The 26,955-nt window shown below is 38.1% G+C and overlaps 1 long non-coding RNA gene across 1 annotated transcript in view; it reads right to left on the reverse strand.

Moving 5' to 3' along the window:
- Positions 1-19,601: 19,601 nt before the first annotated feature.
- The window catches only part of LOC118841830, a 39,328-nt gene continuing 31,974 nt past the window's right edge, over positions 19,602-26,955 (reverse strand). Inside the window, exons 5-6 of the long non-coding RNA XR_005009875.1 lie at positions 23,923-24,046; positions 19,602-20,678 (exon numbers count right to left, since the gene is read on the reverse strand). This is a non-coding gene — a long non-coding RNA (uncharacterized LOC118841830). The remainder of the gene's footprint in view (positions 20,679-23,922; positions 24,047-26,955) is intronic.

Genomic DNA, 26,955 nt, shown 5'->3' on the forward strand with positions numbered 1-26,955 from the left:
GGGGGTGCCCGCCATTTTCTGCAAAAGTCCAGATAGTAAATATTGTAGGATTTTGGGGTCAAGAGACAATATCAAGGATTACATAGGTGCTTATATAACAAGAGAAAAACATTTTCAACAAATTTTTTATTGATGACATTTAAAATATAATAAAAATGATAATTGAGTATAATTGGGGGGGAGATAAAGGTCTACTGATGAGAATAATGGAGCTTTTGAGGGAGAAAACATTTCACTTATTTGGGGATTCTACTTTAATGTTCTCTATCATCAAAACTGATTGCATTTGTTAATCTGTTAAGGCTGATTTGTACTGAGATTTTATTTGTTTCATCTTTGAAAATGTCTTTCATATAGATAATATAATTCTGAGATCAACCCATGAACTTATGATTATAATTGAGCTGAAAGGCTAATAGTATTCAACAAATTTATTTTCTCTGGATACATTTCTTCGGTTACTGAAATCAAACCAAATGTAATTAACTCACCACAGTAAACTGCTTTCTTTGCTTGGTTAGCAAATGAAACAGTCAGAAACTTACTTTGATCATAACCTTATTTTCATTTTTAAATATTTGTCAAGAGGTTCTGTTGTGATGAGATCCTCCTTTTAAAATTTTCTAATTTTTCTGACCATTGCTTTCCTGTGAGTTGGGCATATTATGATGTGTGTGTTGTTTGGTAATGTTGACATATATTGTATTCTTTAAAAAATACACACAAAGACTGCACAGCCAAAGTTCATAGGCTGATAAACACAATGTTTTGCCATAGTAGCAAAATTATCTGCATTTCACTGTATTGTAAAAGCTCAACATGCAAATTCAGCTTCTCTTGTTTTGACCTGATGTGTATGCATTGATCATAAAAATAATAATAATAAAATGTTGAGGTACGATGATAAGCATGGCACTCAAAATTCTGTTGAGTAATAACTACATCGTTACAGTTTGTAGTGCACCAAGCAGCAGTGTGAAAAAATGAAAGCCAGAGGTGGAGCCAAGATGGCGGCTAGAAAGCAGGGACTTGTGTGAGCTCCCTACGACATCCCTCCAAAAACCTATAAAAAATGGCTCTGAACAAATTCTAGAACTGCAGAACCCACAAAATAGCAGAGGGAAGCAGGGATCCAGCCCAGGACAGCCTGGATGGTCGCTGGATGAGGTCTATCGCGCACGGAGTAGAGGGGAGCAGAGCTCAGTGTGGGAGGCAGCAGGACCAGCCAGACCAGGATCTGGGCAGAACAGGCCCTAGTACCCTGAATCAGTGAGCTGTGGCAGTTACCAGACTTCTCAACCCACAAACGCCAAAGACAACAGAGAAGGTTAGTCGGAAAAGCTGCCGGGGACAGGTCGCAGTTCGGCCACCGCCCCAGGGGCAGTGGGGGAGGTGCAGCTACAGAACTACAGCTGCAGTTACTTCCCGCCCCAGGCCCATATGGTGGGAGGAATTAAGTGGCAGATCAGAGCAGGAGTGAAGAGCCTGCTGAAGATTTGCGTCAGGTCCGGGTTGGTGGTTCTTGAGGAAGGAGGAGTGCTGGGGTGGCAGAGCTGGCTATATATAAATAGCTCTGAAATCAACGGTGCATCCCCTCAAGCTTGGAACAACGTACTCTTTACTCTACGAGCAGTCATACCTCGACGAAAAACTCAAGGGTCAAGTAAGTTGGCTGGGAACATGGCCAGGCAGCGAAAACACACCCAGATTCAGTCTCAGACTTTGGAATCTTTCTTTGGTGACAAAGAAGACCAAAACATACGGCCTGAAGAAGTCAACAAAGTGCAAGAGCCTACACCAAAAGCCTCCAAGAAAAACATGAACTGGTCTCAGGCCATGGAAGAGCTCAAAAAGGAGTTGGAAAAGAAAGTTAGAGAAGTAGAGGAAAAATTGGGACGAGAAATGAGAATGATGCAAGAAAACCATGAAAAACAAGTCAATGACTTGCTAAAGGAGACCCAAAAAAATACTGAAAAAAATATTGAAGAAAACAACACTTTAAAAAATAGACTAACCCAAATGGCAAAAGAGCTCCAAAAAGCCAATGAGGAGAAGAATACTTTGAAAGGCAGAATTAGCCAAATGGAAAAGGAGGTCCAAAAGACCACTGAAGAAAATACTACCTTAAAAATGAGATTGGAGTAAATGGAAGCTAGTGACTTGATGAGAAATCAAGATATTATAAAACAGAACCAGAGGAATGAAAAAATGGAAGACAATGTCAAATATTTCATGGGAAAAACCACTGACCTAGAAAATAGATCCAGCAGAGATAATTTAAAAATTATTGGACTACCTGAAAGCCATGATCAAAAAAAGAGCCTAGATATCATCTTTTAAGAAATTATCAAGGAGAATTGCCCTGATATTCTAGAGCCAGAGGGTAAAATAGATCAAATAGATCCCAAAAAGAAAACTCCTAGGAACATTGTCACCAAATTCCAGAGCTCCCAGGTCAAGGAGAAAATACTGCAAGCAGCCAGAAAGAAACAATTTGAATATTGTAGAAAAATAATCAGGATAACACAGGATCTGGCAGCTTCCACCTTAAGGGACCAAAGGGCTTGGAATACGATATTCCAGAGGTCAATGGAGCTAGGATCAAAACCAAGAATCACCTACCCAGCAAAACTGAGTATCATGCTCCAAGGCAAAATATGGATTTTCAATAAAATAGAGGACTTTCAAGCTTTCTCAGTGAAAAGACCAGAGCTGAATAGACAATTTGACTTTCAAACACAAGAATCAAGAGAAGCATGAAAAGGTAAACAAGAAAGAGAAATCATAAGGGACTTACTAAAGTTGAACTGTTTTGTTTACATTCCTATATAGAAAGATGATGTATATGATTCATGAGGCCTCAATATCATAGTAGCTGAAAGGAATATGCATATATATATATATATACATATGTGTGTGTGTGTGCATACATATATATACATATGTGTGTGCCTATGTATGTATATATGTAGGTATATACACACACACTCATACACACACACACACACACACAAAGGGCATAGGGTGAGTTGAATATGAAGGGATGATATCTAAAAAAATAAAATCAATTTAAGGGATAAGAGAGGAATATATTGAGAGAGGGAGAAAGGGAGAGATAGAATGGGGTAAATTATCTCGCATAAAAGTGGCAAGAAAAAGTGGTTCTGTAGAAAGAGAAGAGGGGGCAGGTGAGGGGGAATGAGTAAATCTTGCTCTTATCGGATTTGACCTGAGGAGGGAATACCATACACACTCAATTGGGTATCTTACCCCACAGGAAAGAAGGAGGAAGAAGATAAAAAGGGGGAATGATAGAAGGAAGGGCAGATGGGGGAAGGAGGTAACCAAAAACAAACACTTTCGAAAAGGGACAGGGTCAAGGGAGAAAATTCAATAAAGGGGGATAGGTTAGGAAGGAGCAAAACATAGTTAATCTTTCACAACACGAGTATTGTAGAAGGGTTTTACACAATGATACACATGTAGCCTATGTTGAATTGCTTGCCTTCTTAGGGAGGGTGGGTGGGGAGGGAAGAGGGGAGAGAATTTGGAACTCAAAGTTTTAAAAACAGACGTTCAAAAACAACAACAAAAAAAAGTTTTTGCATGCAACTAGGAAATAAGATACACAGGCAATGGGGCATAGAAATTTATCTTGCCCTACAAGAGAAGAAGGGAAAGGGGGATGGGAGGGGAGTGGGCTGACAGATGGGAGGGCTGACTGGGGAACGGGGCAACCAGAACATATGCCGTCTTGGAGTGGGGGGAGGGTAAAAATGGGGAAAAATTTGTAATTCAAACTTTTGTGAAAATCAATTCTGAAAACTAAATATATTAAATAAATTTAAAAAAAAAGAAAAAAAGAAAAAAAAGAAAAAGTGAAAGCCCCAGTCTCTGTTATCACTATTCAACTCAGCCCTCTTAGGGTGAAAGCAATACTTAAACAAATGAACATAGCCAATAAGGGAAAGCTGGGAGGCGGATTGTGCCAGGCCTAGAGTCAGGAAGACTCAAAGAGTTCAAATCTGTCCTCAGATATTTGCTTACTAACTGTGTGACCCCGGGGAAGTCACTTAACCTGTTTGCCTCAGTTTCTCATTGGTAAAATGAGCTGGAGAAGGAAATGGCAAAGCATTCCAGCATCTTTGCCAAGAAAACCCCAGATGGAATCACAAAGAGTCACGCACAACTGAACAACATGTTCCAATAACATTTTATTTATGGACACCGAAATTTGAATTTCTTTTAATTTTACTATTTCATGAAATATTGTTCTTTTTTTCATTTTTTCCAACCATTTAAAAGTATAAAAACTATTATTAGCTAATAGGCCATACAAAAACAGGTGGTAGGCCAGATTTGGCCCAAGGGCTAACTCGTGTTTTTAAAGAGACAATTGTTTCTTCTTTTCTTATTGGAATTTAGGACTACCTCATCATACAGCCCCTTCCAAAGACTCAAATAAATTTACCTTTCTAGGTTTCTTTTGACTCGTGTTTGTATTTCAAAGTTTTTACATAATACTGGTCTTTTGAGCAGAAATTTATCTATTAAAAGTCCATTTTTACCCTTTCATGCCCATGTGGATTAAATTCAGCTTTTCAGGATAAGGTACTCTGGTTGTAAGCCTTATGAGTAGAATATATTACAATATACTATTACATTATTGTTATTTATCATCACTAATTATTCTATATTATTATATTTTAAATTGTTAATTATTATATAAAAATATATAATATATTGTAACATTTCTTCCTCTGTATAGTAGAAGCTGCCAGGTTTTGCGTGATCCTGACCATCATTTTTTGATATTTGAATTTCTTCTTTCCGAATGCTTGCTGTATTTTTTCTTTGATGTGAGAGTTTTAGATTTTGGCTATATTACTGAGATTTTTCATTTTTCCCTAGGAAGTGATTAGGGGATTCTTGTTTTCTTTATTTTGCCCTCTGTTTCTAGGTAGGTGGTGCAGTGGATAAGGCCTGGAGTCAGGAAGACTCATATTCCTGAGTTCAAATGTGGCCTCTGATACTTACTAACTATGTGACCCTAGGCAAGTCATTTAACCCTGTTTGCTTCAGTTTCCTCATCTATAAAATGAGCTGGAGAAGGAAATGGCAAACTGCTCCAGTATCTCTGCCAAGAAAATTCCAAATGGGGCCACAAAGAGTTGGACATGACTGAAACCACTGAAAACCAGGTAGTTCTAATAGATCTGTGCCAGTTTTATTTATGATTTCTTGACATAGAAAGTCCAGGCTTTATTTTTTAAAACATTTTTCAGGGAGTCCAATAATTCTTAAGTAACCTATAATTGTACTGTTTCAAGTTAAGTTTTTTATATCAGATAGTTTACTTTTTCTATTTTTCAATCTTTTGATTTTGTTCTAATATCTCTGTTTCATGGGTAAGATTTACCCTTTTCTCTTCTAAGCCATCTATTCTCCTTCTAGTTTTTCCCTCAAGACCTTTCATTTCATTTTTTTTTATCTCTTGCTTCATTTCTTCTAGGTATTTGTGGAATTATTTCATGGTATAAAAAATACACTTTTCTTTTTGTCCCTACTTGCAGTTTTTACAGTGTTAATCTCCTTCTTGGGAACCTTTAGATTTGCATGTTTTTATTGTATTTTATTTTATTTTATTTACCCCCTGCTCTAGCTTTAGTTGCTAACTTGGGGCTTTATGCCAGGGTCAGATTCTGTCCATCACAGTACTTTTGCAAGGGGTGATTGGCCCTGCTTAGTCTCCTCCAGGTTCCCCTTATTTTTTTTTTTTTACTGACATACACCTCCCAGAGTTATCCTCCCTAGATCTTTGAAGTTTAGAGTGCTAGATCTTCACATCTCTCTATGGAGCCTCAGGACAGAATGCTAGGGACCTTGGAGCCCATTTGAAGGTTAGGTTGTCCCATTCTGAGCACTGTTAAGATTCTGGTTGCTGCTGTTCCCAGGGCTACCCAGGTCCCCACTTTGGGGCTTTTTGAAGGAATAAAGGAGAATAAAGTTTGCTGCCTCTAGACACAGAGTCTTGCAGGCTACATATATTTCTAGCCTGGTGCTTTTCCCACTGAGAGTCTAGTCTTGTTTGCCTGGGTTGGCACTAGCTTTTCCTCCCTTGTCCATGGGCTTCTGGCTAATTTTTGTGTGGTTCTAGGATAGGAAAAGTCACTATATTTTCTCATACATGTCTTAGTCCTTATTCAGTCTAGTGCCAATCTCAGGTGGGAGCTGGATGGTCTTCCTCCATCTGGGTCATCTTCCCTCTTATTTTTCAGAGAGAAGACTTAAGGCAAGAGAAGGGTAATGGCACACAAAGTCACACAAGTAGTAAGTAAAAGAGCAGTATTTGAATGTAGGTCCTTGGATGCCAAATGAAAACTCCTTCATCAGATCTTGTGTCCCAATTTATTCTGTACATACATATGTATATACTTGTTATCTCCTCTGTTAAAATGTAAGCTCATTGTGAATAGGAATTGTCTATCTCGTTCTTTGTGGTATCCCTATCGACTAACACAATGTGTGAAGCATAATTGGCTCTTAATAAGTGATTGTTGATTTGTTTTTGAAATTGATTTTGGTTACTGGGAGACTGGGATCAATGCAACTTTTTGTCTTTCTATCTGATTCTGCATCACGTTTCTGGGGACCAGTTTCCATATATTAATAACCACAACAACTGGTGCTCCTATAGCATTTTATGGTTAAAAAAACCCACTTCTGTGATTTCATTTGTTGTTCATGTATTGTTCATATCATTCTCAAGTGTAAGATGAAGGACATAACAGCTCCTATCTCACAGGATTGTGAGGGTCAAATGAAATAGTACTTGTAAAAGCACTAAGCACAGTGCCTGGAACATAGTAGGTGCTGTATAAATGCGGATTCTCTTCCCTTCCTTCCCTTCTCACTCTCACACAGCTAGTAAATGACAGAAATGGGACAGGAACCTCTAATTCCTGGTTCTGAAAAGTTATAGTATACAATTGTTTCTTATATATGTAGAATTAAAAACACTAAGGTATCAGTAATTAAATCAATATTCAAGGCTTTGTGGAATAGAAATATAAATGAACTAAATCTCATCTCTGACTTCAAAGAACTCACATTCTAGTAAGGAAAGTAAGACATATATAAGACATGTAACTGTAATAGGAGGTAAAATGAAATAAATATAAGGGAGGTGCAAGCAATGCACTCTGAGCATCCTAAGGGCGAAGAGAGGGAGGGAGAGGAGGTGCAGGAAGACAGGGAAGGAGACAAAGGGAGAAGAAGAGAGGGAAGGGAAGAGATAGAGACACACATAGAGACACAGAGAGATCACTTCTGACTGGGGGGCTCCTTGAAGATTTCAAAGAGGAGGTCTTATAGTAATATTAATAGTTGACTCAGTATTCTATATCTGTTGGAGGCAGTTAGGTGTCCCAATGAGTAGAACACTTTATCTGGAGTCAGGAAGACATGAGTTCAAATCCAGCCCCATTCAGTAAATTTAATGTACTAGTCTAGTGACTTTGGGCAAATCACCTAATCTCTGTCTGTCTCAGCTTCCTCATCTGTAAAATGGAGATAATAAGAGCACCTATTTCCCAGAGCTGTTGTGAGGATCAAATAAGATAATATTTGTAAAGTGCTTTAAAGACCTATGATAAATGCGAGCTATTATTTTGTTGTTGTTGTTGTTGTTTGTTGTTGTTATTATCATACCTCATTTGAGCCTTATAATAGCCCTGTGAAACAAGTATGTGACAGGGAAAGGTGATGTGATGTGTAATGGAATGAGCCCTGGACGGGGATTCTGGCAATCTCAATTCTAGTCTGGGCTCTGCCATTAGCTTGCTCTGTTACCTCAGGCAATTCAGTTCCCCCCTCTTTGGGCACCAGTTAGTCCCAAATAGATCGAGGGTGTTGACCTAGACGGTCTTTAGGGTCCTTTCATGCTCACTACAATGGAGAGAACACTGAATTTGGAGTCAGACAACCTGAGTTAAAATTCAGTCTCTGCTATTGACTTAATCAAACTCCACCCCTTACAATTACTCCACTCCTGACCACTTGGTCAGTTTATCATCCGATTCAACTTGAGATAAAGAAGTGTGTTCCTTTCTGTCTACAGCAGATGGTGCAATAGAACCATAGTTTTCCTTTAGCTGTGCCTTTCCTCTAGCATCCTACGGTGAAACTTCAACTCTCTGCAGGCTACAGGAACAAATCATAGGATTTAGAGTTCAATTCGATTCCACAAAAATTAAATGTTTCCTATAAATGAATGTCAATGCTTAGCCCTTGGGATACAACAACAAAGTCTAAAACAATCATTGATGCCAGTATAGGGTCTTTAAAAAATTGTTATGAACCAGAAAGTGATCAATAATGTGAACATGTAAATATGAAAAGCAACCAAAAATGAGGATTGTATGGGAAACAAAATTCACTAAAACCAACGTGTTCCTTTTAATAGACTTTAAATTTTATGTGGTAGTACCACACATTGTCGTGCTTGTTTTTGTCTTCCTGTGAATCCCTCCCTGGTCACCTCTGCATATTTTTAAAATATTTCATCAACACCCTTTTCTTTCCTCTCTTCCCTTTTTCTTTTTTGCATCACATAATTCTCCCTTCCTCTCCGCCCCCCCCTTTCTAACTTTGCTACTCCCCGACACATATAAAAGCTCTCTGTCCCAAGTTTCCCAGGTGACTTTTGGGGCATCTTGTATAATAAAAGTGAGGTTAAGCAAAACAATTTTGTCTTATGATGGTCATGTCTGGAAATGTATTTTTCAGTTTGTACCTATAGTCCATCACTTCTTCACCAAGAGGCAGGAGGAATATTTGTCATCATCAGTCTTCTGAAGTCATGGTTTCTCATTGCCATAATCAGAGTTCTTACGTCTTTTTTATATTAATTTTTAAAAATTATTAAGCTTTATTTCTTCTTCCTATCCCCCACTCCCAAAATAAGGAAAATTAAACCCTTGTAACAAAACACATTGGTAAGCAAAGCAAATTCACATGTAATGGCAATGGCCATTCCCTAGTTGGAGGGGAACTCCCTTTATTTCCAGTTCTTTGGTATAGCAAAAGTGCTGTTATCAATGTTTTGGGTTTTTTTTACAAATTAGTTCTTTCCCTCTATTTTTTATCTTTTTGGGATATATGCCTAGTAGTTGTACAGTTGGGTCAAACTTTATGCACAAATTAATGACTTTTGGACGTATAGTTCCAAATTGCTTTCTAAAATGATTGGACTCACAAATCTATTTATCTTAGTGTGCCTTTCCTCTCACAGCTCCACCAACAATTGTCATTTTCCTTACTTGTCATATTTTCCATTCTAATGGGTGTTAGGCGGTACCCCAAAGTTTCTTTAATTTGATTTCTCCAATTATCAGTGATTTTGAGCAAATTTAAACTTGGCTCTTGATCACTTGAATTTCTCCCCTTGAGAACTTCCTATTCAGAACCTTTAAGCATTTATCTCATTGAGAAATGGCTCATATTCCTATATACACATATGTGTATACATATATACATACATATATACACACTCATATATATGTATATGTGTGGATTCCCCATATATCTTTGATGTCAGACCTTTACCGGAGAAATATACTATAAGAATTTTTTTGCCAGTTAACTTTATCTTTTTTTAATACTATTTTAAGTTTTCCCCAATTATATGTCAAGAAATTTTTAGCATTCATTTTTACAAGATTTTGAGTTCCAAATTTTTCTCCTTCCTTCCCTCCCCTCTTCCTAAAATGGTAGGCAATTTGATATAGGTTCTATATGTGCAATTATATAAAACATATTTCCATATTAGTCGCATTTGTGAAAGAGGAAGATCAAAAGGAAGAAAAAAGTCATGGAAAAAAATAAAGTGAAAAAAGTATGGGTCAATCTTCATTCAGAGTCCATCAGTTCTTTATCTGGATATGGATGGCTTTTTCCATCATGAGTCTTTTGTATTTGTCTTTGGAACATTGTGTTGCTGAAAAGAATTAAGTCATTCGTAGTTGATCATCACACAATGTTGCTAATGCTGGGTACAATGTTTTCCTGGTTCTGTTTTTTTTTTCATTTTGCATCGTTTCATACAAGTCTTTCCAGGTTTTTCTGAAATCTGCTTGTTCGTCATTTCTTATTGCACAATAGTGTTCCGTTACATTCATATACCGCAACTTGTTCAGCCATTCCCTCACTTTCTAATATTTTGCCACCATGAAAAGGGCTGCTATAAATATTTTTGCACATGTAGGTCCTTTCTTTTTTATATAATCTCTTTGGGATATAGACCTAATAGTGGTATTGTTGGATCAAAGAGTATGTGCAGTCTTGTATAGTTCCATATTGTTCTCCAGAATGGTTGGATCAGTTCACAACTCCACCAACAGTGCATTAGTGTACCAATTTTCCCACATCTTCTACAACATTTATTATTTTCCTTTTTTGTCATATTATCCAATCTGATAGGTGTAAGGTAGTACCTCAGAGTTGTTTTAATTTGCATTTCTTTAACCAAAAGTGATCTAGAGCACTTCCCTATATGACTATAGATAACTTTGATTTCTTCATCTGAAAACTGCCTGTTCATATCTTTTGACCATTTACCAATTGGGGAATGGCTTAGATCCTTACAAATTTGACTCAGTTCTCCATATATTTGAGGAACGAGGCCTTTATCAGAGACACTTTCTGTAAAGATTGTTTCCCAGCTTTCTGCTTTCCTTCTAATCTTGGTTACATTGGTTTTATTTGTGCAAAAGCTTTTTTAATATAATCAAATTTATTTATTTTACATCTTGTAATGCTCTCTATCTCTTATTTGGTCATGAATTCTTTCCTTCTCCATAGATCTGGCAGGTAGACTATTTCTTGCTCTTCTAATTTGCTTATGGTGTCACCCTTTATGTCTAAATCATGTACCCATTTTGACTTTATCTTGGTATATAGTGTGAGATGTTGGTCTATACCTAGTTTGTGCACTTTTGTTTTCCAGTTTTCCCAACAGTTTTTGTCAACTTCCTTCTAATTCTAATTGCATTGGTTTGATTTGTGCAAAAAGTTACCAATTTTATATAATCAAAATTGTCCATCTTGGGGTATTTTTTCTACTTTATTTGGTTAAGCATTTTTCTCCTAAATTAAAACCTCTTTGGGTTGTGAACTGATCCAACCATTCTGTAGAGCAATTTGGAACTATGCCCAAAGGGCTATAAAATCATGCATACCCTTTGACCAAGAAATACCACTACTAGGTTTGTATTCCAAAGAGATTAAAAAAAAAAAAAGAAAAAGGACCTATATGTACCAAAAAATATATTTATAGCAGTTCTTTTTGTGGTGGCAAAGCATTGGAAATTGGAGATGTCCATCAATTGGGGAATAAGTGAACAATTGCTGCATATGATTGTGATAGATACTATTGTGTTATAAGAAATAACGAGCTGGCAGATCTCAGAAAAACCTGGAAAGACTTACATGAACAGATGCAAAGTGAAATGAGCAGAACCAGGAGAACATTGTATATACAGTAATAGCAATAGTGTATGATGATCATAGTGAAATACTTAGCTATACTCAGCAATATAATGATCTGAGACAATTCTGAAGGATTTATGATGAAAAATGCTATCCATCTCCAGAGAAAGAATTGATAGGGCCTGAATGCAGATTGAAGCATTTTTTTTCTTTATTTTCATTGGGTTTTTTGTCTGTTTTCTTTCAACCTAACATGGAAATATGTTTTGCATTACTATACATGTGTAATCTGTATCATATTGCTTGACTTCTTAATGGAAGGGTGGAGGGGAGGGAAGGAGGGAAAGAATTTGGAACTGAAAAATAAAAAAAAATAATAAAAGTTGTTTTTACATGTAATTAAGGAAAATAAAAATATTAAATAAAAAAAACAAAAAAAAAAGAAATTTTCTCCTTTTCATAGTTGTGATGTTGTGACATTTTATATCTAGGTTCTCTATCCATTTAGAGTTTGTTACTGTAGTTGATGTGTTGAGCTAAGCCTAATTTCTGCCAACTGCTTTCTAGTTTTCCCACGAATTTTTGTCCAATAATAAGTCCTTCTCCAGTAGTTTGTATCTTTGTCTATGACATTTTTGGCTATGATAGTGTTCTGTTACTTCTGGATATTGTATACCTAATCTATTTCACTGATCAACTTTTCTATTTTTAAACCAGTACCAAATTGGTTTGATGATTACTGCTTTATAGTATAGTTTGAGATTTGATACTGGTAGGTTCCCTTCCCTTTTATTTTTTTTTTTCATTATTTTCCTTGAGATATTTGACCTTTTGTTCCTCCAGATGAATATTGTTATATAAACTATTCTAACTGTATGAAGTAATCCTTTGGCATTTTGATTGGTAGAATACTGAATATGTAAATTAATTTAGGCCATATTGTCATATTGGTTCTATTGATATGGCCCAAGTATAAACAAGAAATTCCTCTCCAATTATTTGTATTTATTTCTGTAAAGAGTATTTTCCCTATATCAGATTGCACACTGTCTTGGGGAGGGGATAGGAGAGGGAGGTGGAGAAAATTTAAAACTTATGGAAGGAAATGTTGAAAACTAAAAATAAATAAATTTATTTTAAAAAGAGTTGTAGTTTTTTTAAATATAATTCTTGTGTTATTTTATTAAGTGAACTTTAGAATATAGTATACATTCTGTGGTAATTTTGAATGAAATTTCTTTTTCTAGCTCCTTCTGTTGGATTTTGTTGGCTAATATAGAGAAAGACTGATGTTTTTGTTAGTTTATTTTATGTATTGCTATTTTGCTGACGTTTCCAATTATTTCTGTTAACTTTTAGTTGAATCTCTGGGTTCTGGAGGTAAATTGTCATATCATCTGTAAAAATTTTCTCCTTTGCATATTTGTATTCCCTCAACTTCTTTTTATTATCTTATTGCTATCTTGCTTTGCCCTGTGTTTCAATAATCCAGCTAGCAGCTGCTGTGGGGGTGAAAGACCAACACAAGCCCAACAACAAGAACGCTGCCAGTACACTGCAAAAGCCCAGATTCTTTTGATCTGCTTTACTAAGGAAAGCAACGTTAAGGAGTTAACAAGCTTATTTTAATTCAGCATACAAATACAATTCACTTAGTTCAGGAGAAAAAGCCAGCACCCTGAACTTTGGAACAAATACAAACAAACTACAAACATCGACAGACAGACCTCATCTGATTCAAATCCCAATATATAGTTACCAGAGTTTAACAAAGTCCCAGCAACCAGGTTTACAAACTGGAGGGCTCTTAGCTACAGCTGCCCGGAGTCTCCAAGCCACCAAGAGTGAGAGCCCTTGCAAATGGCTCTGTCTTCTCTTCTTATACCATTTCAGACGTCATCAAACGTCATCTGAATAACCAGAACTTGAACTCCTATGATTGGCTCTTGAGTTAGCACCTCCCCTTAGTACCCTGGGAGCTTCACACCCGCATAGGTTTAGCACCTAATAGGGGTTTGGGCCTGGGGCTTAGCACCTAGTAAGACCCAATGAAATACACTGAATTAATCAAAGGAAACAAAGCCAAACTCTTCAAGGGCACTTGGTTGAACTGAGTGCTAAGAGCCCATTTTGCTTACCAACACACCCTGATCTTATTGGAAACCTCTAGTATTGTTCCATTGCAAATGATACATGATCTTGGTTTTAGATAGTGTTTATCATTATTAAGGAGAGACCTATTTATTCCCATGCTTTCTTTTCTATTTAACATATGAAAGGGTGGGAGCGCAATTCAGTTAATCTATCAAATCACCCCACCCCATTTAAAGTAAGTGATGATGTACTAGTCCTGATGCCTTTTTCAGGAAAAATTCAATCAGAGGTGTAAATTAAGTGTGTTAATTATACATTTTTTTTTCCCACCAAATACTTTTTAAAAAAAAAACTTTTTCCCTCTTAGCCCCTTTTACAAAGAAAAAGGTGGTAGAGAAAGAGGACTGTGATAAACCACCAGTAATCTATAATTGAAGTGGTCTGCTCAAGGCCTCTGGGCCCCCTCTACCAAACCCAGATCTCATTCTCTGATTCTTTTACTTTCTTTTAAATCACTCTTTTAAGTTGAAGTCTGTTTTGGTTATAACTATTCCTTCCCCATTTCTACTGTCCCTCTTATGTCTGCCTCCCTTTTCCTGTTCCTGCCTATTGAGTTGAATATTTCTACACTAAAGTGTGTTGGGACATGTGTGTGTGTGTGTGTGTTCAATCTTGCTTCCTCAAGTTCAAATAAAAGTGAGGTCATGAAATGTCCTTTCCCTTCACCTTTTGCTTTATATTTGGATACTCTCCTTGTGTACCCCATTTATACTAAATAGAAAGTTTCCTTCCATCCTTTCTCCAGTACAACTGTTTTTTTGTATGGGCCAACAAGTAAGAATGTTTTTCACATTTTAAAATAAGTTTTATTGTACTTAAGAATGTAAAAAAACCATTCAAGGCCAGTCATATTTGGCCCTCAGGCTGTAGATTGCCACCCCCATTCTGTTGAATTCCTTTTCCTTTCCATTTTTTCCTCTTTTCTTAAAACCTACGAAGGAGAACAAACCATACCCAGTCCCTGTGTTTGTCTTACTTAAGTCCCTCTATCATCCTTAATGCCATTAGGCTTCTGAAGTGACATTTGTCTCTTCTCATATTAGAATATAAGCACTTCATTGTTGTTTAGCCCTTTTAAAGTGCTCAAATATATTTCCTTTTTAAGGTTTCAACTTGATTCCTGAATTTTCATTTCAGTTTTTGCACAATTCCGGCATTTTCATAAGGAAAGTCATTTTTGTCTCTTTAGGATTATACTGTTTCTTATGATAAGCTATTTTTGGTAAGCCTTTGTCTTTTGCTTTTTAGAATACAGTTTTCCAAGATTTTCTTTCCTTCGTAATAGGTACTATCAAGTCTATGTGACCCTGACTGTGATTGCTTGGAGCTTAGACTCTTTCTGATTGTTTCTATTGTTTTTTCTTTTACTTCTGTGCTCTGAATTTTGACTATGACATGCTTGGATATTTTCAGCTTGGGGTTTCTTTCAGGAAGTGTTTGGTGGATTCTTTCTATTTTCATTTGTCTTTTGGTTCTAACAAATCTAAGTAGTTTTGTTATTTCTTGAAATATGATGTCTAGATTTTTTTTTCTTTTTGGCCTTGTCAGGTGAGTCTAATAATTATTCAATTATCTTTCCTCAAATTGCTTCGGGTCAGTTATTTCTGATAGTAGATATCTTACTTTTTTTTAAAACTATTTTTCAATCTTTTGACTTTGTTCTAATTTTCTTCTTGTCTCCTAGAGTTGTAATGGGACTTAGTTTTGCATGTCCAAATCACCTAGGATGGATGTATCTATGTGGGAGATGGAAGGGATTTGTTTCAGGAGAAGACATCCAACATTTCTCTTCCATGTGGGATGGGAACAGCCTTTTTCCATTGGCTGTATCACCAGAACAGTCACAATCTGTGTCTTTAAAACTACCAGACTAGAACTGTCTCCTTTTCCTTCTTTCCTCTCCCTTTGTTTCCTTCTCCCTCTTCCTCTCCCCATCCCCCCACTCCTCTCTCTCTCTCTCTCTCTCTCTCTCTCTCTCTCTCTCTCTCTCTCTCTCTCTCTCTTTCTCTCTCTCCCTCCAGCCGCATCTAGAAGATGAAGGTCCAATTCACCCAAAGCTCAGGCACCATGAACTGAAATGGATTTGAGAAAAGGTTTACCCTCCCTTTCCCCCTTTTAGGCCCCCTGGCCCAGGCTTAGAGTTTTGGTCTGCTTCATTTGTCCTTTTCTGTTTTAGATGCAGGCAGTGGGTTCCCCAGACCCAAGATTTTGAGCCACTTCAACCTTGGAACCAGAATCAAGGCTGAGTGTTACCATTAGCCCAGCAGAAAAGCCTTGAAAAGCCAAGGTGCTGGGATGCAAGGCTAGGGAGACTTTGCACTTGAAACTTAGTGGGACTATGCTACATAGGAACTGAGTTAAACTGTGAACTTAATCCCTCTCCCTCTCGCCAGAGACTGAGATAGTAAAAGGGAGGGAGTATGTACCACCTCCCCACCTCCCACACACACACACACACACCCAAACCAGGTATTAGGAGGACATTTGTGTATGTTTTGTTCTTGCTTTACTTCTGAAGTAAATATTCCTCTATAAAAACGAATCTGGCTGTTAAGTGATTGAATGAAGCTAGGGAGCAGGAGGCTCATAAAATTGAGGGAATAACATCAGTGAGAGCTTTATAGAGTAATTGCATTATTTGTTCCAGCTCTTTCTTAGGAAGTCCATTAATTGGGAACGGTTTCAAGAACTCTCCATTTCATTTCATTTTTATCTCTTGCTTCCTTCCATTTGCCCCTGTAGTTGTGAGATTACTCTCTTTCTGGATTCATCTTTTAGTTTTCTCTTAACCCATTTTCTTAACTTTATTTTCTGTTTTCTTCTTTTTGCTTGCATTTTCAGTCTTAGTTCTTGGTTTGGGATTTTGTGCTTGGGCCAGACAATCTGTTCTGGAACTCTTGGATTGATTAGGTAGGTCTTGTTCATCCTGTGTTCTCTGTAGTTTGGATTTTGCTGCCAATCTGGATGGTACGGCTAGTATCAAGATTCATCCTCTGCTTCAATCCTTAGTTTCTATCTCAGTCTCCTGGTGGCTTGCTGGAGGTTTAGGCCTCAGGTAGTTTCTTTCTCCTCTGCACAATCCTCAATTTGGATTGGCTTTTTCATCAGTTGTGGCCTGAGTAGGACAACCCAGTGGGATTAGGCTTCCTGTTCAGCCCTCCCTACCTTGATGTAGTTCTGAGAGGAGTAAACAGCCAGGCCTTCTCTCCCTGCAAAGTCCCTTTCAGTGATAATCCTTTCCCCAAGTTTGTATTCTCATAGGCCAGGGCCAGAATCTGGCTTCAGCCTCATGATTATTGGAGCTGGAGGTGGTTTGCAATGCTCCTGTTCAGGGTATCTACTGGCTTCAGGCTTGTTTGTGGGTGCTTGTACAGTTCCCCTCTGCTAGCTGTAGCTCCATTATCAGAGTCACTTTACACCCCTCTCCTTGCTGCCACTACTTCCATGTTTACATATGCTTATAGTGGCCTCCCTAGATTGACCTCTCTGCCAGCTGTAACCTGCTTCTGCCATCTTTCCTTGCTATTCTGTACCAGATGGAATAGATTGCCTCTGCTTCTTTTTTGATTTCTTTATTGCCAAGGTTGTTTGCAGCCATTTGCTGGAGTTTACATGGTAGATCTAGACTTCTTTATGACGTTGCATGATACCATCTAAACTAGAAAGTCTGAAATGGAAGTCTCACCTTGAAGATGGAGAGACTTCAACAGATGGAGAGGAGGGGCTGTTCTAGACATGGAGAATAAGTTGAGCAAAGGCACAAAGATAGATGATAGGGAAATGGAGAGTAGTTCATTGACCCCAAAAGGACAAAATTTTGAGATGACTGGAAAGGCAGGTTAGAGCCAGATTGTGGAGGGCCTTCAATACTAAAAATCAAAGTTCCTACTTTGCTTGGTAGATAATAAGGAGCCACTGAACATTTTGAAGCAGAGGAATGACATGATCAGAGTGGTATTAGAAGGATGACTCAGGCAATGAAGTCAAGAAAGAAAATATTGGAGAGGAAAAGACAGACCGGGCAAGTCTAATCAGGCAGACCACGGAGGAGAATATTACAAGATATTACAATAATCGAAGTGATAAGAGATAAATGGTTGAACTTGAGTGCTTGCCAAGATGGGGAAAGATGTGAGAAGTATTGCAGAGATGGATTCTTGCAGCTCCCTTGGATTTAAAAAAAAGACTTGTCTGCAATATCTCCACAGAACTTCTCTGATGAGAGAAATCATTGTGAGGAAGGAGTTCACCTTCCTCATCATCACTACCAAAAACTGCTGACCAACTGCCATCAATGTTCAGATAGACACAGCAGCCCCCAGACTTCTAATCCTACTTCTATCCCAGCTCACATAGTCATCAATTGGGGAGGCGACTCCTGGGGAGAAAGGATCAGTCATCCCCACCAACTGCCAACTAATTGCCACACACAGGGCAGGCAAACCAGCCTAGCTGAAGCGCCAAGGCACCTCAAAGAAGAGATAAGAAGCATTACGTGTCAGGCAAGTCAAACTACTAGCACCGCCTTAACCACCATGTCCGCTCAGACCCTGACAGGGACATCCCAGGCTCCTGAATAGCAATGTTTTCAGCCCAGTGCCCTAAGACATCACCCTGGGAAGCAACCCCTGTGATGATGCCGCCTGGCAACCGCTACTACAGGTGCTCTAGCCACAGCTAAGAGGAGAAAAGAAAATGCTTGCCAGCAAAGTCTTTGGTTCTGTCAAATGGTTCCACATCAGAAACTAATGTGACTTTATCACATTAGTAGAAAACAGCATTAAACAAGAGAGATTAACATCTGCTTTACTGCCACACCCTGAGGATCATGGAAACTTTGCATCTGACTTGCAGATGAAACTTTTCATTAGGTTAGAATTAACCATTAGGATCAGCCCCATGAGAATATGAGTTCCTTGAGAGGGTAGACTCTCTTTCTCTTCTGTTTTTATTTCTGGCACTTAGCACAGTGCTTTGTACATAATGAATGCTTCCTTTTATCCATTCATTCAATTCATTCTCCAACATGAAAAAGCAAGGTTATTGCTTTGTGTTCCGTGGATTGAAGACAAAGGTGGTATGCTTTAAACTAAGAAGGAGAGCTAACATGGTAGATAATCAAATCCAAAACAGACTAAAACAATGAGCTGAATTTAGTGAGGTGACAGCTAAATGTGAGGTACTTTAATTGGATTTAAAAAAAAAACCATCTGCACAAGTATAATATGGGAGAAGCATGGCTAGGAACAGGTCATGTGAAAACCATCTAGAGAGTTTTGTGGATTACAAATTCAATAAGAGTCATTAGTGTGACAGAAATTTTTACAAGCAAATGCAATTTTGGGCTTCATGGAGAAAAGTATAGTGTCGTGTATGTAGAAGATGATAACATTCTTTTTTTTTCTTTTTTTTTTTTTATTTTATTTTTTATTTTTATTTTTAGTTTACAACATTCGGTTCTACATAATTTTGAGTTCCAGATTTTCTTCCCTACCTCCCCCCCTCCCTCCCCAAGACGGCATGGAGTCCCATATAGCTTCCATGTATTACTTCGCATTGAATTAATTTACACACTAGTCAAGTTATGGAGAAGAACTGTGATCAATGAAATGAATCATGAGAGAGAAGAAACAGGACCAAAAAAAAAACCAACCCAAAAACAAAAGAGAGAAAAGGAAAAAAAAAGGGGGGCGGGAAGGCTAGCATGAAGTGTGCCTCAATCTGCACTCATGTTTCATAGTTCTTTCTCCAGATGTAGATAGCATTCTCCATCGTGAGTCCTTTGGAGTTGTCTTTGTACCTTGTGTTGCTGAGAAGAGCGAAGTCTGTCAGGGTTGGTCCTCACAGAATCCATATATCTGTGGTTGTGTATAATGTTCTCCTGGCTCTGCTCTGCTCACTCAGCATTATGTCATGTAGGTTTTTCCAGGCTGTTATGAAGTCCGTATCTTCCCCATTTCTTATGGCACAATAGTATTCCATTACCTTCATATACCGCAGCTTGTTCAGCCATTCCCCAATTGATGGAAGATGATAACATTCTGTTATATTTGAGACCATAACTAGAATTCATTCCTGGCAATCACATTTTAATAATGGCTTAGATGACCTAGAGAATGGGTAGAGAAAAGTAACTGGGAGGTGAAGGGGTAGGAGAATGTGCCATAGGAAGATCATTTGAAGAACTAAGGCTATCTAAGCCAGAAAAAGAGAAATTTAGGGCAGCATGATGCTTGCCTTCAAATATTTGAAGAGTCATCATGTGGAAAAGGGATTGGATTTCTTTTGCTTGGTGAAAGAGGGCAGAACTTGGGGTAGTGGAGGAAGTAACAGAGAGGCAAATTATTTGTTTGATGAGAGGAAAAACTTCTTAACATTCAGAATTGTCCAAAAATGTAATGGCTCATGTTAAGAAATTGGAGTTTCCTCCTCCATGGATGTCTTCAAATAGATGCCAGATGACTATTTGTCAGAGATGTTCTAAGAGTGGATTCATGTTCTGGTCTAAGTGAGAGCAAATGGTCTCTGAGATTCCTTCCGACTCTGACACCCTAAGATTCTGTTAGCCGGTTTTCAATTCTGGGTTTTCTGCCTATTCATTTTGTGATCTTGGGAAAGTCCTTAAAACACTCTGAACCTCAATTGCCTTACTGTTAAATGGGAATAATACCACTTTTACTACCTAACTGATTGTGCTATCGTGAAAAACGCAAGCACTTTAGAAACGTGTGTTATTATCATCAGGCCCTCTTCATCTACCACCACCTCCGACCCTATTCCTAACCTGCTGATAACCGAGATTATTAGTATTGTGTGTAAGGTTAGAATAAACAGGTTGTGAGGGAGGATCTTGCAAGTCTACCCGTAAGTAAAATGCAAGGACTTTAGAGATACTTGTTTGATCTTCTCAGAAATCTTCTTTTCTCTTCTTTCCTGATTCCCAGCTGTCCTGGATGACCTTTCTATCATTAACCAGCGTCCTGTTCTGGCTGCTGGGACCCACCTAATAGCTGGAGGTGCTACTGACATGTAAATTCCTACAAATATAAATGAGATGATGTAAGGAGTCAAGTCACTGTTATTATGTTATTATTGCTATTAGTACTTGCTGTCTAACTGAAACCACAAGAGCAGCTCTCATTTTTGGAAGACTTCTTTCATAAGGAGAAAACATATTTGTATTAAATATGGCTTATTGTAACCACTTTTTGCTTGCATGTTAATGTTTTTTTTTAAGCAATGCCACTTGTAGCCTTATAGATTTGCATGTCCAAGGCTCAACAAGTAGTACCGTGTTCAGTAAACTGAAGATTCCAAAGAACTCATCTAATAAAAACTGCTAAAAAAAAAAAACTGGAAAGAGTCTAACAGAAATTAAGTTTAGATCAATATCTCACACCATATACCACAATAAGTTCCAAATGGACATAGAACCTAGATGTAAAAATGTCACATAATAAATAACATAGAGGAGTAAGAAAGAAAATATCTTTTGCAATTATAGATAAGTAACAAGTTCATGATGAGACAAAAGGTAGATAGAATCATAGGAGAGAAAATGGATGAAATTGTATAAAAATGAAAATTTTTGCACAAAAAAATCAATGTATTTTAAAAAAAGAAACACTTATGTGGGGAAAAAATAAGTTTCACAAAAAGTTTCTCTAATAAGGCTCTGATATTCAAGACAAATAATGAACTAATGCAAATACGTGCCAAGTACACTAAAACTACACATATATGATAACCATGCCCTAGTGTTATTATATTAAATATTAAAATATTAAATAGATATATGTTCAAAAATGTGAACAAATAGATCTCACAGAAAGAAATATAAACAATCAAAAGCCATATTAAAATATTCATAATCACTAGCAGAATAAAGCAAATTCAGACAACTCTGAGGTTCTACCTCCTACCTATGAAATTGGCAAAGATGACCAAAAGAAGAGAATAACAATTGCTGTAGGAAATAATGGAGGGCAAGTACATTCGTGTACTGCTAGTGGAGCTCTGAATTGGTCCGGTCCTTCTGGAAAGTAATTTGGAACTCTGCCCCAAATGTCATAAACTGTGCATACCCTTTGACTCAGCAATGCCACTGCTAGGTCTATACCTCAAAGAGATCAAAGATATAGGGAAAAGATGCATATGTACAAAAAATAGTTATGGAAGAACTTTTTTGTCGTAGTAAAGAACTAGGAACAAAGGGGGTGCTTGTCACTTGGGGAGTGGTTAAACAAATTAAGCCATGTGGATATAATAGATTTTATTGCACCATAACAAATGACAAAAGTGACAGTTTTGCAGAATACTTGGAAAGATTTGTATGAACTGATGCAGAGTACGGTGAGTAGAACCAGAAGAACAATTTATTCAGTAACATCATAAAGAAAATGAACTTTGAAAGATTTAATGAGGAAGCCTCCTATTTGCCCCTTGAGAGAGAAGTCATAGACTCCTCTAGGTAAAGAATGAGCATTATAATTTTAGACATGGCAAATGTGTGGATTTTTGTTTTTGCTTGGCTATGCTTATTTTTCACCATGATTGTGTTTTCCCTTTTTGGCATAGCAGGCAGGGGGATTTAGAGGGGGAGGGGTACTAGCAATAGAGTAGCCAAAAAAAAAAAGAGAAGAAAAGAAAGAAAAGTGGGTCAGTGAAGCATTTTTAAAAAGTGCTCAGAGGAAAACTGAAGGAGTTCAGAAGGAAACACAGGCAAGCAGCCATATTAAATGAATTACATACTTTTTAGAAAAGCAAGTTACATGTAATAGAAATTCATTTTCACACATAGTTCTCTTTTTTCTATTCTACTTAGTATATACAAATGTTCTTTTTTCTTTTTCTTTTGATGTTCACTAAATTTGGAATAAAAAAAATTTAAGTTTAGTCCCCCAAATCTAAGATAGCGGTAAGTTTTATCAAGATTGTTCTCAGGACGTTTGTTAGTGTTCAAGCTGAACAGACTGCCCATCTTAAAATAATTGCCACCTCCCAAAGCATCTTATTGTTTGTCATCCTTAAGGCATTTATGAGGACCAGTTTATCAGATGTTTTCTGCAGACAAGAGCCTACAGCTGAGGCCACTGTCTTGATTATGTGTCAAGACCAATTTGCCTAGAAGACCAATTATACATGCAGAAAAGTCTAGACATTAGCTAGGCATGTATGTGCTAGCCAATTAGCCCTCAGAAAAGACTGTCCAGAATCTCAGGCATGTACACCCTGACCAATTCTCATCCTATTAGACTGTAAACTTCTTGAGGGCGAGAAATGTCTTTTGCCTCTTTGTATCCCCAGCGCTTAGCACAGTGCCTGGCACAAAATAAGTGCTTTATAGTTGTTTATTGAATTGAATTGAAAAATTAAATCTCCAAGAATAGTTGGGAGTGGGGAGGCTGAAGTATTTATTAACAAGAAATTACAACCTGGGCCTCAAAGTTCATTAGCGTGGGACTTTCCTCATTGGAGGAGATCTATCATTCAGTGTTCCGTGCCTGCCTCAGGGGTAGAGCTGGTGAGAGTGTAACTTTTTCCCTATATAAGTATCAGATTACGTCACTGCCGAAAAGGTGACCATGTAGTCTTACCAACAACATGACCCTGGGCAGCTCACCTAACCAATCTGAGTCTCAACTTCCTCATATGTGAAATGGGAATGAAAATAATACTTGTAATACCTGCCTCATAGGGTTGCTACTGTGAGACACTAAGATACTATATGTAAAGCAATTAGCAGCCTTTAAAGCAGTAATCTGTTACATATAGAGAGAGGATTGGGGAAAAAACCATTTAGAGCGGTATTCCATTATGTCTCTTAGTGGAGTGAGGGTAACTGTGGATTTTCAAAGGCTCCTCCAACAGAGTGTAAGCTAGGACAGGTGCTGCAAGGCTAGAGAGATGTCTGTCAGCATCCCAGGAACAGCTTAGAAAGGTGTGGATGGGCCCAGCACCAGAAGGCTGACTATCTGGTAATGAAGTCCAAAGAGAGTAGGGTTAAATGGCAAGAAAACAACAGCAATAACATTGGGAGGGAAGGAGTTCCCCCAGACTGCCGTTCTGTTGGGCTCTCTAGTACTCAAAGCATTCTGGGTAGCAAGCCAGGGTTTGGACTAGAGAGGGATGGATGAGATCAATGCATGGATGTATTTGAGAGCTAAAGACCAAAGATGTAAAAGGACCCAGTCATTTCAAGGGAGGGATTGAGGAATCCTGTCAGGGAGAGAAGTCAAGGGAATACACCTGGGGTTACATCATTCCTTAAAATTAGGTTACCTGTTCTCTTCAGGTCCTGTTCTCAGAGCTTGAAAAGATGCAACATTTAGATGAAAAATGGTTATGCACTCATGGAAGCGATAGTTCATGTACATACAGGCAGATGGGATACAAATTCAGGTATCTATAATATACAATATTACAGGAAGAATATTAGTAAAGTATTCAAAAAGTGTTTAATGATGCCCAGGGGAAAGGTCAGTAATAAATAGGTGGATTGTAATATCATAGGATTTAGAACTGGAAGGGACCTTAGAGACCATCTAGCCCAGGGGTGGGGAACCTGCGGCCTTAAGGCCACATGTGGCCTTCTAGGTCCTCAAGTGTAGCCCTTTGACTGAACAAATAAAAGGATTTGTTCTGTAAAACTTGGACTCAGTCAAAAATTCACACTTGAGGACCTAGAAGGCCACATGTGGCCTCGAGGCCGCAGGTTCTTTGCCCTTGATCTAGTCTAAAGGACTCTCGGAGGTTCCTGAGGCCCTTTTAGGGGATCCTCGAGGCCAAAAGTATTTTTATAATACTAACACATTATTTTCTTTATTAAAATACTCCTCTGTTTTCCAAGTACATATCTGTATGAGGCTGGATTTTCTTCATATACTTCAACCAAAACAACATACTGCAACAGATTGAATGCAGAAGCAGATATGAGAAACCATCTGTCTTCTATTAGCACAGACATTAAAGAGATTTGCAAAAATATATTAAAAAATGCCATTCTTTTCACTATTTTTTTGTTTTGTAAAAGTTGTCATTCATAAAAATGTGTCATTTAGGTTAACATATGAGTTGGTTATTTCTAAATGAATGAATAAATACATTTAAAAGTTATTAGCATTAATTTCTAACACAGTAAATACTGATAGGTATAATCTACATAAACAGAAGTTCTCTGGGGTCTTCAATAATTTTAAGAGCGTAAAAGGATCCTGAGACCAAAAGATTTAAGAACTCCAAATTTAGTGGAACCCCTTTATTTTACAGAATAGAAAACTTAAGCCCAGGGGTTAAGTGATTTGCCCGAGGTCACATAGGTAACAGGAGACTACGATTGGATTGTAAACCCAATGCTCTCTTGGCTTCCTGGAAGAGGTAGAGTTTGAGTTGACTACGATGGGTAAGGATTCAACAGGCAAAAGGCAGTTGGGGAAGAAGAGAGGACACTTCAGGGACAGAGAAGAGCATGAGCAAAGGCTTGGTCATCAGGTGGACTTCAGCATAAAGACTGAATAGGCTTGACAACCAAATTGAGAAAGGCCTTGAATGCCAGTCAAAGGAGTTTGGAGTTTCCTCTGTAGGAAGCAGGGAATCAGTGAAGATTTCTGAACATAAAAATGAAATGACCATTCCACACCCTCACACCTCCCACTCCCTACCTTCTACTGCAAATACAGAAGAGTGTAACCTCACATGGAAAGCTTCATGAATGACTTGTCTTGGAAAATAATGAACTCCCTGTCACTGGAGGTTGAATGACCACTTGTAGGGAATGTTTCAGACATGATTTCTATTTTCAGTAGGGGTTTTAGACTAGATGATTTCTGAAGTGCCTTCCAGCACGGAGCTGGTAAGAGCAGTAAAGTAAGCAGTATGGTTGCTGAGTTACTCAGGGAGTAGGAAGACCAGGGAATTGGGGGTGACCAGGAGTGGGCAAACATGAAGATGTAACTGACCCTTTGGAGATAAACACCCCACCCTGGGTGAGTACATAGTATTCTCTATCTACTCTGGACACTTAAGGCAATTATCAACACAGCATTATTAAGTATTTTTTTTCATAATTCACAAAGGGCTACAGGAGTAATAATGTCCTGGGATTTAAATAAGAGTACACCCTGATTCACAGGCTCATAAGATATCAGAACTAAAAAAAACCTTAGAACATGGTCCATAGACTGTTAGAGCCGGAAGGAACTTGGAACACAGACTATCAGAGCTGGAAGGGATAACAGAACACGGAATGTCAGAGCTGGGAGGGATCTTAGGGGCTATCTAATCAAACTCCCTGCATGGTGAAAAAAACCAAAATGAAGCAACAGCAACAACAACAAAAAAAACCCTTTGGTTTTGGAATCAAAAGACCTAGCAGTGTGACTGAGAATATTACCTCCTCTCACAGGGCCTCAGTTTCTCCATCTGTAAAATGGCTTTGGGATAATAATGCATATACAAATTTTATCACGGGGCTCTTAAGAAGAAAAGTATAAAGTTTTATAGAAATGATTATTGCTGTGTTCTGAGAAAACAGGCTCAGAAAGGGGAATTCATTTGACTAAGGTCTCAAAGCTAATAAGTTGTAGAGTCAGGAATAGGATCCAGCTTTCATTCCTATCCCAGCATGGAGCCAAGTGGCCAGGGAACAGAAATCTTGCCCCTAGTACCGACTGAACTCCCACACATCTCATCACTTCCAATTCAGTCTGCCCTGTGCTGTTCTTTCTCTTCTTGTCCTTAAATCAAGTCCCTCAGGCTCCCAACTCTCAAGGCCTCAAGACTAGGAATAGAAGAGACATCAAGAATAGCAGCTGCCTCCTAGGGTGCGGCAGCTGAACAAATGTCTGTCCCTGCTAGGGACCAGGACATTAGAAGAGAAGAATGTGTATGCAACGAGGGTGGGAGGTAAGGGAGAGTCTTCATTGTTTGTGTCTGAGAGGACAGAGGGGTGTTCCAGCCAGACTTGGTCTGTCTGTGTCTGATGATATACAAGCTTTACTTGGGGTTGTCAGGGAAAGGGGAGGAGCTTACTCAGTTGGGAAAACTAAGGATAAGAAGGTGCCCCTCCTTCAGCAGCACTAATTGTGCCACCTTTCAAATGTAGCTGATGTGTATACATGCAAATACATATACAGTTATTCCTTCCACGTTGCAACTTTCCCCATTGTGGTTTCGATGCATCACGGATTGGTATGAGAAATTAAATGGGAGTTTTGGGGGAGTTTTGTGGAAATTGCAGACAACATGTGAAGGCCAGAAGATGACACAGAAAAAGTTTAGAAACTTAGAAATGCATAAAATATATGTATAGCATTA

The sequence above is a fragment of the Trichosurus vulpecula genome, chromosome 3 (genome assembly GCF_011100635.1).
Source record: "Trichosurus vulpecula isolate mTriVul1 chromosome 3, mTriVul1.pri, whole genome shotgun sequence".
In the NCBI taxonomy this organism is placed as follows: Eukaryota; Metazoa; Chordata; class Mammalia; order Diprotodontia; family Phalangeridae; genus Trichosurus; species Trichosurus vulpecula.